Here is an 11,134-nt window from a genome sequence, read left to right on the forward strand (position 1 = left end):
TGTTTTCCTGTACAAACAGTGGAATCCTACAAGGAAGATGAGCGGTTGTTGCTGCAGAGTGATGTAGATGAAGTAATATATTGTGACTCAGTCTTTAACTCCATGAAATATTAAGTACACTTATCAATTCATATACTTAATTTTGAGTGTATTTGGGTTTATAACAGGTCTAATTCTCACCTTATTGATGAACAGGAATTGTAATTCTTGCAAACCAGCACCAACTCCTCCAAGCGAACCTCAGCTCTAACTCCTTTATTGCACCAGTGCTAATGGCAAAAAACTCAAGTCCATATCATGGTCACCTGTACAGTAATGCAGTGTGCACACAGATGAGGATATGCACTGCATACATACAGCTCAAGAGTCAAGCAGTATCAATGTACTAGTAGTAAACGTGTAAGTGTACTATTTCAATACACTTGGGACTAAATTGGCCCAATTGAAGTATATTTCTAAGTGTATTATAAGTGATCATGATCAGAAGTGACATATCGTGATCAGCCAATAATTGTTTGCTAATATCGGTATTGGCCCCAGAAAATCATATTGGTGCATCCCTATTATTTATATAATTAAACATATATGGACTTGAAAGCAAGCCATAAACATACCTGTAACAACACACATAAGGCACAAGCCAATGCTAATTGAAGCATATACATTTAAACGTCAAATATACAAATACAGTAAATAACTGTACAAAACCTCCTGAAAAATTCCAATAAAACATACATGTAAACACGTCTTTAATAATTAATTCAGTTTACCAAAGCAGTCAATATTAGTTTAAAATGCCAGCATTACTGCTGTTTGCCAAAGGAACACAACGCGCCAAGAGTGCACCACTAATGAGTGTCCCACCAGAAACAATCCCTATATACTTTAGTTCCGGGAAGAAACTATGACTATTTAGCTATGACTAAATGGGTCATTCCACGAAATCAGTGCCTTTTCAACTTTGAAAAATGAAAAAATAAGTTTATTTATAAAATATATATATGAAATGAAGACAACCTAAAATGACAAGAAATCGTATTGGGCCATCTCGGGCTATATCACTTATTTTATTACATCTTTTCTTCCTCATGTTTTGATATTTTTGTCATCCCTGTTACAGACATACTCATCACTATATACTACAGTTTTAATTGGAACTTTATAATAGTTTTTACATATATGAGCAGTATTTGTGTCCCTTTTTTCACTGGGATTGTTTCAAATTAGGTATTTTTTAATCAAATCTTATAATTGTCATTCAGATGACCAAGAACATCCTAATTTTGAAGGCTGATCACCTGTCAATTAAGAAAAATATATATATTTACAAGAGAGATATTAAAAGAAGGACTCTGTCCAAAACAAAATAGAGTGATTGTCACAATTGAAAAACATGAAAGACCATTTTGAAATATTATTTTTACATTATTTATGAAATTAATGACAGTAACAGGATTGACATAATGGTAACAGGACTGACCAGAGTAACGGGGATGACGAAAGACACATTCTTCAGCATACATTTGTTTACATAATACTGTAAAGTTCACTTTTTATATTGTTTTGCATTCACTTTGCATGGCTGTATTAGTGAAACATTCAATTTCTAAGAGATCAAGGGCCACATTTATAAAATATTGTGCAGAAACCGTCCTAAATTTGTACTTGCGATCATTTCTCAGATGTGCATACATGTGATTCTTAGAATGAACGCACACACACACAGAAAACAAGCGCATGTCTCTCTTTCAGATGTGAAATATAAGTTGCAAATAATCTTTAACTTGTGCACAGCTTAACATTTACATATCAAAAAGTCCAAAAGTCAGGACTCAGAAGTGCCCATTCATGTGTGAAAATTATTATTTTGTGCTCTCTGAACCATTCTTTCACCCTGATGAATATTGGCTTTGTCATCCTGGAATATGTCCATGATACATATTTCACCCCGGTTGTTTAAGTAATTAAAAGCTACACACTCCATCTGTTAGGGTTAAAATATATTATATATTAACGTTATATAATTTAAGTTTATATAATTGAATTATGAACATTTTGAACACTTTAAAGGAATATTACTTGTAGATAATTATGTTACATTAAATAAATAACATTTTTGAAGTATACATTTAAACACTTAACAGGTTTGACATTGAATGATACGGAAATAAAACTATCAAATACACAAAAATATGAACAGAAAACACACTCTAGACGTCAATTAGTGTTCAATGTGTGCAATCCCCTCCATACATCGTCTAACATTCAACATGAAACTTTTATTTTTAACTTTTAACACGGAGCTGCAGCAGAAGCGACTCACCCACAGCAGTTCTCTCTCTAGCTCTGCTGCAGATCGCTCGAACTCAGTGCGCAATAGCGCCACCCGCGCTGACAATAGGACATTACAGCAGGGTTATGACACCAACAGCTACTAGATTAACTTATATTTTAAATATTGTCAGACAAATAAACATATTTGTTACTATTTTATTACTTAATGAGTAATAGCACAAATAAATACAACAGATCAAACATAAAAATGAAATAAATGGTGCTTTTCAAGTTTTTCATTAAGGTTTAAACTGGAGATTTTCAGGTAAATTGTAATCTAATGTATAATTATATAACTATAGAATAGATTTATTAGATTTAATAGATTTTTTTTATCCCTTAAAACTCATCTTTGATCACCAAAATGATATATTTAAAAAAAAAAAAAAAAAAATTCAAGTGAAAAAAAATTTCTTCATGTCTTAAAATAGCTTGAATGTAACTCTACACCCTTGCCTCATTTAAAATACATGGATCAATGAATATGCAAATTGTTGTTTGTGTTGTGGATATTTAATAAAAAAGCTTGCTTCACTTCGTATATTCAGTTTAACAGCTCTGCAACTGAACTGCTCACATTTTCTGACGCTTAAATTGTGTTTTAAATTATGAATTGGTAAAACGCCTTTGCAAAATGGCCTGAATCCACTCGCATTCGTTTGGACTGCTCTCTCACTGAATCACCTGAAGCGATTTCTCATTAAAACAGACAGCATCGAGAGAACAAGCAGCCGTTTTCCACTGTGAACATGCGCTAAATGGAGATTAAAAAAACATTCAGATGAAATCCCGCAGGCGCCCGTGCCTTCTCCATCCATGAAATAAACGCACCTCCTTGAATGAGCGCGGATTTCCAGTATATTTACTTGAACTTATCAGGTAGGCTAATATCTATGGTTTGATCCATTCCAGAGACGGCCAAAATCAGAATTTATAATAGACTGAATATCTCTCTCTGCACTTGACGTGCGATTCCAGACTGACTGACATATGCACATGAATCACAGTCACACGCTCAGAGCAATATTGATTTAGCTATGGTTTATAGCAGATGTCAACAAGAGGCTGACGCCCGTCTTCATGCTCTCCACATGCCACACGGGAGTTTTATGTTTTACATTGTTTTTCATTTTTGTGTTTTAGAGTTCTTAGTTTATTGCTGTTTGTCATGCGCTGTTTGTGTGGCTTAGCCACAGTTTAAGAGTTATGGGCTTTCCTGACCATGGAGCTTGTGGGCAGTGGCGGCTTCAGGATCAGCATGACCAGTGGTGTAGTCGGGGCTATATGCACGTATACTTACTTTTTGCCCTGGGCTGTTTGCGTATTACGACTTCTAAGGATCAGTATTTGCATACACCCACTTGTTTTTTTGCTTCGAAAGTCCATAAAATATTGTCCTGTTAGCTTCTCGTTTAACTGTGTGCCCAATGCTGTTGTGCAAACCCGCGATTCTTTGTTGTAATTATCGTTCTACCTTTTTCCTGATTATAAAAAATCAGGCTTGAGAGAACTCCGCTCTGTTTTAAGCGGTGTACTGAGTGCAGTTCTCTCACTGCAGCGGACACAGTGTAAGAAATATGGTGGTGAGCGAATAAAACTATTAACAAAATAAAAGTGTTATTCTATAGTTTTTGCTATTAAGTCATTATAAACCCTACATCATGCGTTCAGAGGTTATATAAGCACTAAGTTCCTGTACGAACTGAAAAGAACAATATCAGCGCAAACGAAGCCCGGTTTATTTAATGCATCAGTGGCGCACGAGGCCTACTCCTAATCTTATAATAATGCTCCAAAGTGATACGATTTCCACGAGCCATTCCTATCGTTACACTGATGATAAAATGTGTGATTTACTTGAGGCGTACATGGCATCGAAAATATTATTTAATTATCATTGCTAAATTTACCTTTTTTGCTAAATTTACGTGTTTCGAGAAGTTTTTTTGTGTTCACACCCAAGCGATTTTCACTGGCGATGCGCAGAGTGAACATGCAAATTCACTCCCTGACAGTATGTGGCGCTTGTGCTGAACGGTACAAACCAAAAAAAACGAACCGGAGGCGTTTTTAAAAAAATGACGCTTTTACGCCTGCGTTTTTTTGCATTGGCGTGCACTCACATTGGCACCCTTTGTTTAGTCACGAGGCCTTAAACGTTGGCGATAACTGCACGCGATATTCGCCCCGGTGTGTACAGGCCTTCAGGCTGCACTTACATTTGGCATTAATATGCGACCACCGTGATCCGATCAAGCAGATCAGATCATTAGCTAATCAGGACACAGCGTGTTTAATATTTGTTCACATTAAGTGGCCTCTGTATCTGGATAACTGATCTGATTTCTGTTTCCTGCACAATATTTAAATTAGGCGTGTTTGAAAGGCACTATTTCAAATGGCCTCATAGCGTAAAAATCTTTCCCTTTAGTCTCTATCAATGCAGTGCACACAGCACAGAGTTTTTGTGATTTATTCCACAAAAATACAATCGATCACAAATAGAGAACTTAATCTACCAATTTAAGTTTCCCAACATTAATCTTGTATGGTGAAAAAAAAAAATATTGATTGAAAGATGCGTGCAAGCATTTGTATTGTTTGTGTGTAATGGCAGAATCCGAACACTTTGTATTAATGAAATAAAAGAACGCACATCACATTAATTAGAACTAAATAAGGGTAGGCTATAAGACACCAGATAAGAGTAAAGATGATACAAATTAAGCAATGCTATTGCTTTCACTCACTTAGGCTACTTTTACTTTCCGATGCAATCTACATTCTTTGACCAAATTCATAAAAGAAAAAAATACTTCCAGAGTTGAAAAATAAAAGACGTCACTGGTCCCTTATTCAATCTGAAGGAGGCAGAAATATAACATTAAAGTGTCTATCATAATTACACATCATTAAAGGGGACATATGTTCTTTTTCAAAGTCTTGATTTTGTTTTTTGGTTCTACGTATGATTCCAAGTTCGACATTGTTACATTTTTTTTTTTTTTTTTTGGTGAATGACTTGGGTGGGAATTATTTAAATGAGGGATACTATGACGTTTAGAAAAATTCAAGACTACAATGGAGGTGTTTCATGGAGTTCAGAAACAGTGCTTATATAGAGAATAACTCCCTTTGGAGTGACTTTGTGTCTTGTAACTTAATATTATTTCACAATATTACTGTTTTTACTGTATTTTTTGATTAAATTAAACATTAAACACACATTAGATCTTATCTATTTATTATATTTTCATAAAACACATACAAAATGAACCAGGCATTTCACGTTGTTGATTTAAACCATTTTGAAGAGCTATAACATTGTCAACTCAGCTGTCAACAGATTTAAGCATTCATCATCCCCATAGTATAACTATATATATGGTCCATGAAATAAAGGTGTCTTAAATATAATTTCAAAGCATTTTCAGTTCATTTCTGGGAAAAACAGTCCATCTTATTGTACATTTTAATTCATGGGAGGTGTTGCCTTCACGTCTACAGCTGGTGGAAAAGAATCAGGATGGGACTCGGCTAGAAATCATGTTCATGGATGAGATTATTAACGTAACCGTAGCATGAAGCAGAGCAGGACGAGTGCTGTGGGAGCTGAAACGAGGCCGCTGGAGAGATTGCTAATGAGAGACGAGCGTGACACACATCTCAGGAGCAGCAGAACTTTTATTATGCCGCAGGTGAGCACTTCTGCTTCTTCCGGTCAAGTGTATGTGGGGTAACGCAGCACTGTTTATCATATTAGATACATTTGTGTGTTGAAAGTTGTTATAGTGCTACTCTGCGTTCACTCGGTGGCTACTATGAGACACGGTTACACACTGCAGTAAGCTAGATCGATATTAGGCATGGTAAAACATGGTACTGTTTGAACTGACCATAAGGAACTTTACATATGGTCACAGAACTGATGACAGCACTCAAAAGAACCACCAAGACGATCTTCATGTGTTTACAAGACCGCATTTTGAATGCTGAAGGGGTTCTATTCTCTGTTGAGTTGGCTTATATTGAGGTCCTTTTACTTTTCCAGTCATAGATGCCGCTCCATCTGTGCAAATACTATGACACATGCCCCTGTTGAAACCCCGTTCTTTCAAATACATATCAATGGCAATGAAGATTTCTTCTACTGCATTAATTCCTCGTCAGTATATCGCACATTGGCCAGTGTTCACTGAAATCCGTAGAATCATCCATTTGAGTGCAAATTTTTTCAGTTAGTTGTGTTTCTATATCAGCAGCCATGTCGTCAATGCAATGTTTAATCGTGTTGTCAGATAACGGGATTTTGTCCATTTCTTTGACAGCGTCCTCCCCTATCATTACCCCTACGATTTTCTTGCAGGTTGTTAAAATGAATGGGTCGATGTCCGTTGGTCTTCTGGGCTGTGATGTTTCTTCTTTTCTTTTGTTTAAACATATCATCTTTGCCCTATCCTGCCAATCTCTGCATGAAGAATAATGAAAAGGCAAGCCATTTTGCTCATGTTTACCAAGGGTGACAATATTTCTGTAGGACGCTATACATTTTTTGTCTTCTTACCAATGAACGCCTTCTGATTTTTGACTTTGCTTGTTTCTAGTATGTTATAGAGAAACGCAAAGTATATAGGCTAGATAGAAGAAAAGTAATTAAATAAATATATGTCTTCCTATGTGTAAAGATAAAAACAGGATACCTGATGTTCCTTCTCCCGCACTATGTTCATCTCCTCCACTCAATAAATGCTTGACTCTGGCAACAAAGCCCTTTTGAGTAAACTCATCTACAAATCAGGCAAAGTAGAAGTGAATATAACTTGCATAAGTTTCCATGCATGTAGTGTTACACTATGTAATATATAACTACAACATTATTCAATTATACAACAAAAAGCCCATTACATACCATTATCCAGTTGTTGTCTTAGACTGTCATAGGCCTTCACCTTATCCATATTTCTGTTCTGAAAAAGTTATACAATATCACGTTAACATTTCACCACTGGTGGAAATGGCATTAACTGAGTGGACTGAAGTTTGGGAGGGGGATATTTCAGATGTATTTAAATGTATTTAAATATAAACACTTATATTTATATATATAATTAGCTTATTTCCATCTGTCCCCATCTCTCATTTCCAGCTTTATTATTTGATTTTGATTAGTCTAATGCTAGCTGATTATCTGGGTTTTATGTTTTGTTTTGAAAATGTTTCGTTACGTAACACAATCACATTTTAATCAAGCAATCTAATAGCGCAAACACGCTTTAACATCACAATAGTCTGCCAAATGCAAGCTAACTAACGTTAGTTGCAATATGTCATTTGGCTAACTTTTTAAAAGTGCAAATAAAATTCACAAAATGTATGTTCTCTTCTGTATAAAATGAAATTAGTGTAGCATTTAATTAAAACAAAATAAACCTCCTCTGCATCCATCTGTCGCTCTTGTTCTTCTGTTCTGATCTGATCCGCATGCATGTGATGTCACATGGGGCGGAGCAATGCGAACCCCCACACTCGCCCGATGCTCTTATGTCTGATGACTTTTTGTCCAATGCCTAATAGTACATTAATCCAATGGCTGAAAATTTCTAAGAATGTCCTAATATGAACACCGTACTCCAGCCCCAGTCGCCGCACTATCAACTGATGCTAGGGGCCGTTCTTAGCCCTAGTGTAGTGACTGCAAACGGATATCCAACAGCAGCAATCTGCTAAATTTACCTTGTGTGTTTGTATATAGTTAATGTACTTGGATTCATTTGGTTTAATCTCATAATCAAGGTATATTATTTTGTTCTTAAGTTTTTATGGTTCATATGCATTTTGAGAGATTCTTTTCGTGGCTATTTTTAGTTTTTCAAGGGATTGATTGTTTGTTTTTTTTTTTTTTAATCAAGTGGTAAAATGCGCAGACGCATGGCGGCTGTAAGGAAAAGGAAGCAAAATTAGCTCAAATGAAATAATTAATTTATAGGGAATTATAAAGAGTCATTTAGTTTACGACCGAGCAACTGAATCATCCAGCGTTCATCTGCTTGGGCCGTAATAAGCTCTGTAGCAGATATGAATATCCACTATCGTGAAAGCGCGGTAACTTTAAGATCGACAGATCCACAAATTAAGACATTACATTGTCTCTGTCTCTTTTGATCTGGAGATCAAAGACACTTTATCTTCTTGGTGACCCTTTGGTTTGCCACAAATAGCTTGAGCTTGTCACCTCTCCTTCGGTCAGGAAGCATAGGTGTCGTAAAAGTACAGAGCAGGGTTTTTTTGTAGACGTACTGGAGCCGAAAATTAGATTCTCTTATATTAACTTATATTACATATTGTGAAAAAGCGTTCTTTTATTTATTTGAATATGGCAACACGGGTAGAGTATTGGCATGATTGCAAATGTGATACTTGCTGATATTACTGAAGCCCAATAAACAACTTTCTGGCCCTCTTTGGTCATTTTTTATTTTTATATTTTGAAATGTTAGTAAATTGAAATGTAAATGTTTTGATGCATGTCCTTTATTAAATTTCATAAGTTATTGGTATTAGGTAATAGGTCCTAATTCAGTGTTTATAATGCTTTTATTTGCCTTATATGCCTTTATTTATTTTATATGTTTGCTGTGGCTCTGTGTTCAATTGTTCAATAAAAGTTTTATTAAAATGTTTAATAATAGTATTTTTTGTAACAAAAACAAAAAATGCATAAAAATAAGGCTTTTATGAAAACACTGAATAAAAAATTGCTTACCAACACAAAAACCATTCATTTTCAATTGCTAAAGTGGGCTAAAATAGAAGGCTCTGAGTGATGCTAAATGAAGAGCAATTTGGGAGCCATAAGAGCCAGCTCTTCCAAGTGAGCCGAGCCAAAAGAGTCGAATCTTTGAAAAGAGCCGGACTTCCCAGGCGTCTGCTCTGTCCAGTGAGTGAGATATCTATTAATATACATTGTGAATTAATTATGTATAAATAAAAATAATTAGTTATGAAAATAACACGTGATGCATTACACATACACGAGTTTGTAAATTACGAGAAAAAAAGTCATTAAATTATGAGAACAAATTTTTAATTTAACGAATTTGTTCTCGTAATTTAGCGACTTTTTCCTCATAATTTAATGAATTTGTTCTCATTATTTAAAGACTTTTTTCTCGTTATTTAATGACTTTATTCTCAACATTTTATCTCGACTTTTTTCTCAAAATTTAACGAGTTTTTTTCTCGAAATTTAACGAGTTTTTTCTCAACATTTTATCTCGACTTTTTTCTCAAAATTTAACGAGTTTTTTTCTCGAAATTTAACAAGCTTTTTCTCAAAATTTAACAACTTTAATCTCAAGATGGTTTTATTTTTTTATTATTGCTTGGCCCTAATCCTCTTCTGTAGATAACACACATTCATCATAAAAGTGGATATAGATGTTTAAACACTCAGTTTAAAGAGAAAAATGGTATAGAGATAATTTTGAATGTTTAACAGTGTTTTGGTAAAAAAAGGTCAGGTTTATTGCTTGAGTTGAGAACCTCTCTCATGAATTTGAGATGGTGGGCCACCAAGAATTGAATGCTGATTTCTGAACCTGGCAAAAAGACACTTTTCCATCACATGGATTTCTTCAATTCTTCAGCTTTCTTCAAATGGGAGGACATTGTCTTTCATTCTTTGAACTGATTTTGCACTCATCCACTGGACGTCATACAGGACTTTCTGGACGATAATCAAAAGACAATTCAGACAAAGAGTTCTAACAAGAGTATTGTTTAATGTTATTGAATGCGAGTCAGATGTAAATTTTGGATTTCTTTTTATTTTAGTTTGGTTGAATTGTGATTATTAGGGCCCAAGCCAAAGGCGAAGGCCCTATTGTTTTCTTTAGTATAATATTTTTTTTTTACTATTCAGGCATTTTTGGGGCCCTTAACATGCTCAAAAACTCTTGAAACTTTGTACACACATCGAAATCTTTGGCCATCAGGGCCAAGCAGAAGCTATATTTTGTTGTAGAGTGCTCATTAAGCATACATATTGTTAAAGAGGTTTGTTGTAGTGGACTTTTATTTCATTGAAGCATATCACATGGTGGGGTCTGTAATTTTGCTTATTTTGTGTAATTGTTACATTTGATGTATATGGCACACTTATCTGGAAACACTTCAGGAGTTTCGAAGCTGTCATCTGGTTGGTTGACTTCTACAGGATGTCCGGGAGATGTGTGAGTTGCGTTCTTTAACGGTCTGCCTGGAAACAAATGCCATGAGGCAAAGCTCCCTCATGGAAGAAGACCTTTGTGTTTACAACTGTGAGACTTGAGTTCTCTAGAGTGCTTACCAGAATCAACGTAACATTGGATTTTCAAAAATAGTTTGCGCCTCCATTGTTGCAGTGAATTTGCACATGTTCCTGAATGAATCATTTTTTAGATGCAAGCCAGTCTGTTATTGTTGGGATATCGACTTTAATTTTCACACCCCTAAACATGACGTGGAACAAAACGAACTGTGATTGGTTGCGTTACATGTCAAGTCAAACGTCCTTTTGGGCAGTCTTTGGCCAATGAAAGCTGTGAGAGAGTCCAGACCTTCTGCCATCAGTCTGCAAGACTTAAGTAGGTTGTAACAATGGAACACCATGTATTTGACATCAGCTCATGACATCTGTGATATTCTTGCAATGGTTTTAATTGGTGCCATTTGTAGTAAACAAATTTGGGTACTTTGAATAAGAACTTGACAACTTTAGCTAAAAAAAAAAGGAAAAAAGTTTTACAACCATCCCTGGTCC

At 35.3% G+C, this 11,134-nt stretch overlaps 1 protein-coding gene across 1 annotated transcript in view; it reads right to left on the reverse strand.

The window, feature by feature from the left end:
- Positions 1–11,134, reverse strand: part of LOC137005952 (gastrula zinc finger protein XlCGF57.1-like) — a 779,808-nt gene that overhangs the window by 234,035 nt on the left and 534,639 nt on the right. The gene's annotated exons all lie outside the window — the stretch shown is intronic.

The sequence above is a fragment of the Chanodichthys erythropterus genome, chromosome 3 (assembly GCF_024489055.1).
Source record: "Chanodichthys erythropterus isolate Z2021 chromosome 3, ASM2448905v1, whole genome shotgun sequence".
Classification (NCBI taxonomy): Eukaryota; Metazoa; Chordata; class Actinopteri; order Cypriniformes; family Xenocyprididae; genus Chanodichthys; species Chanodichthys erythropterus.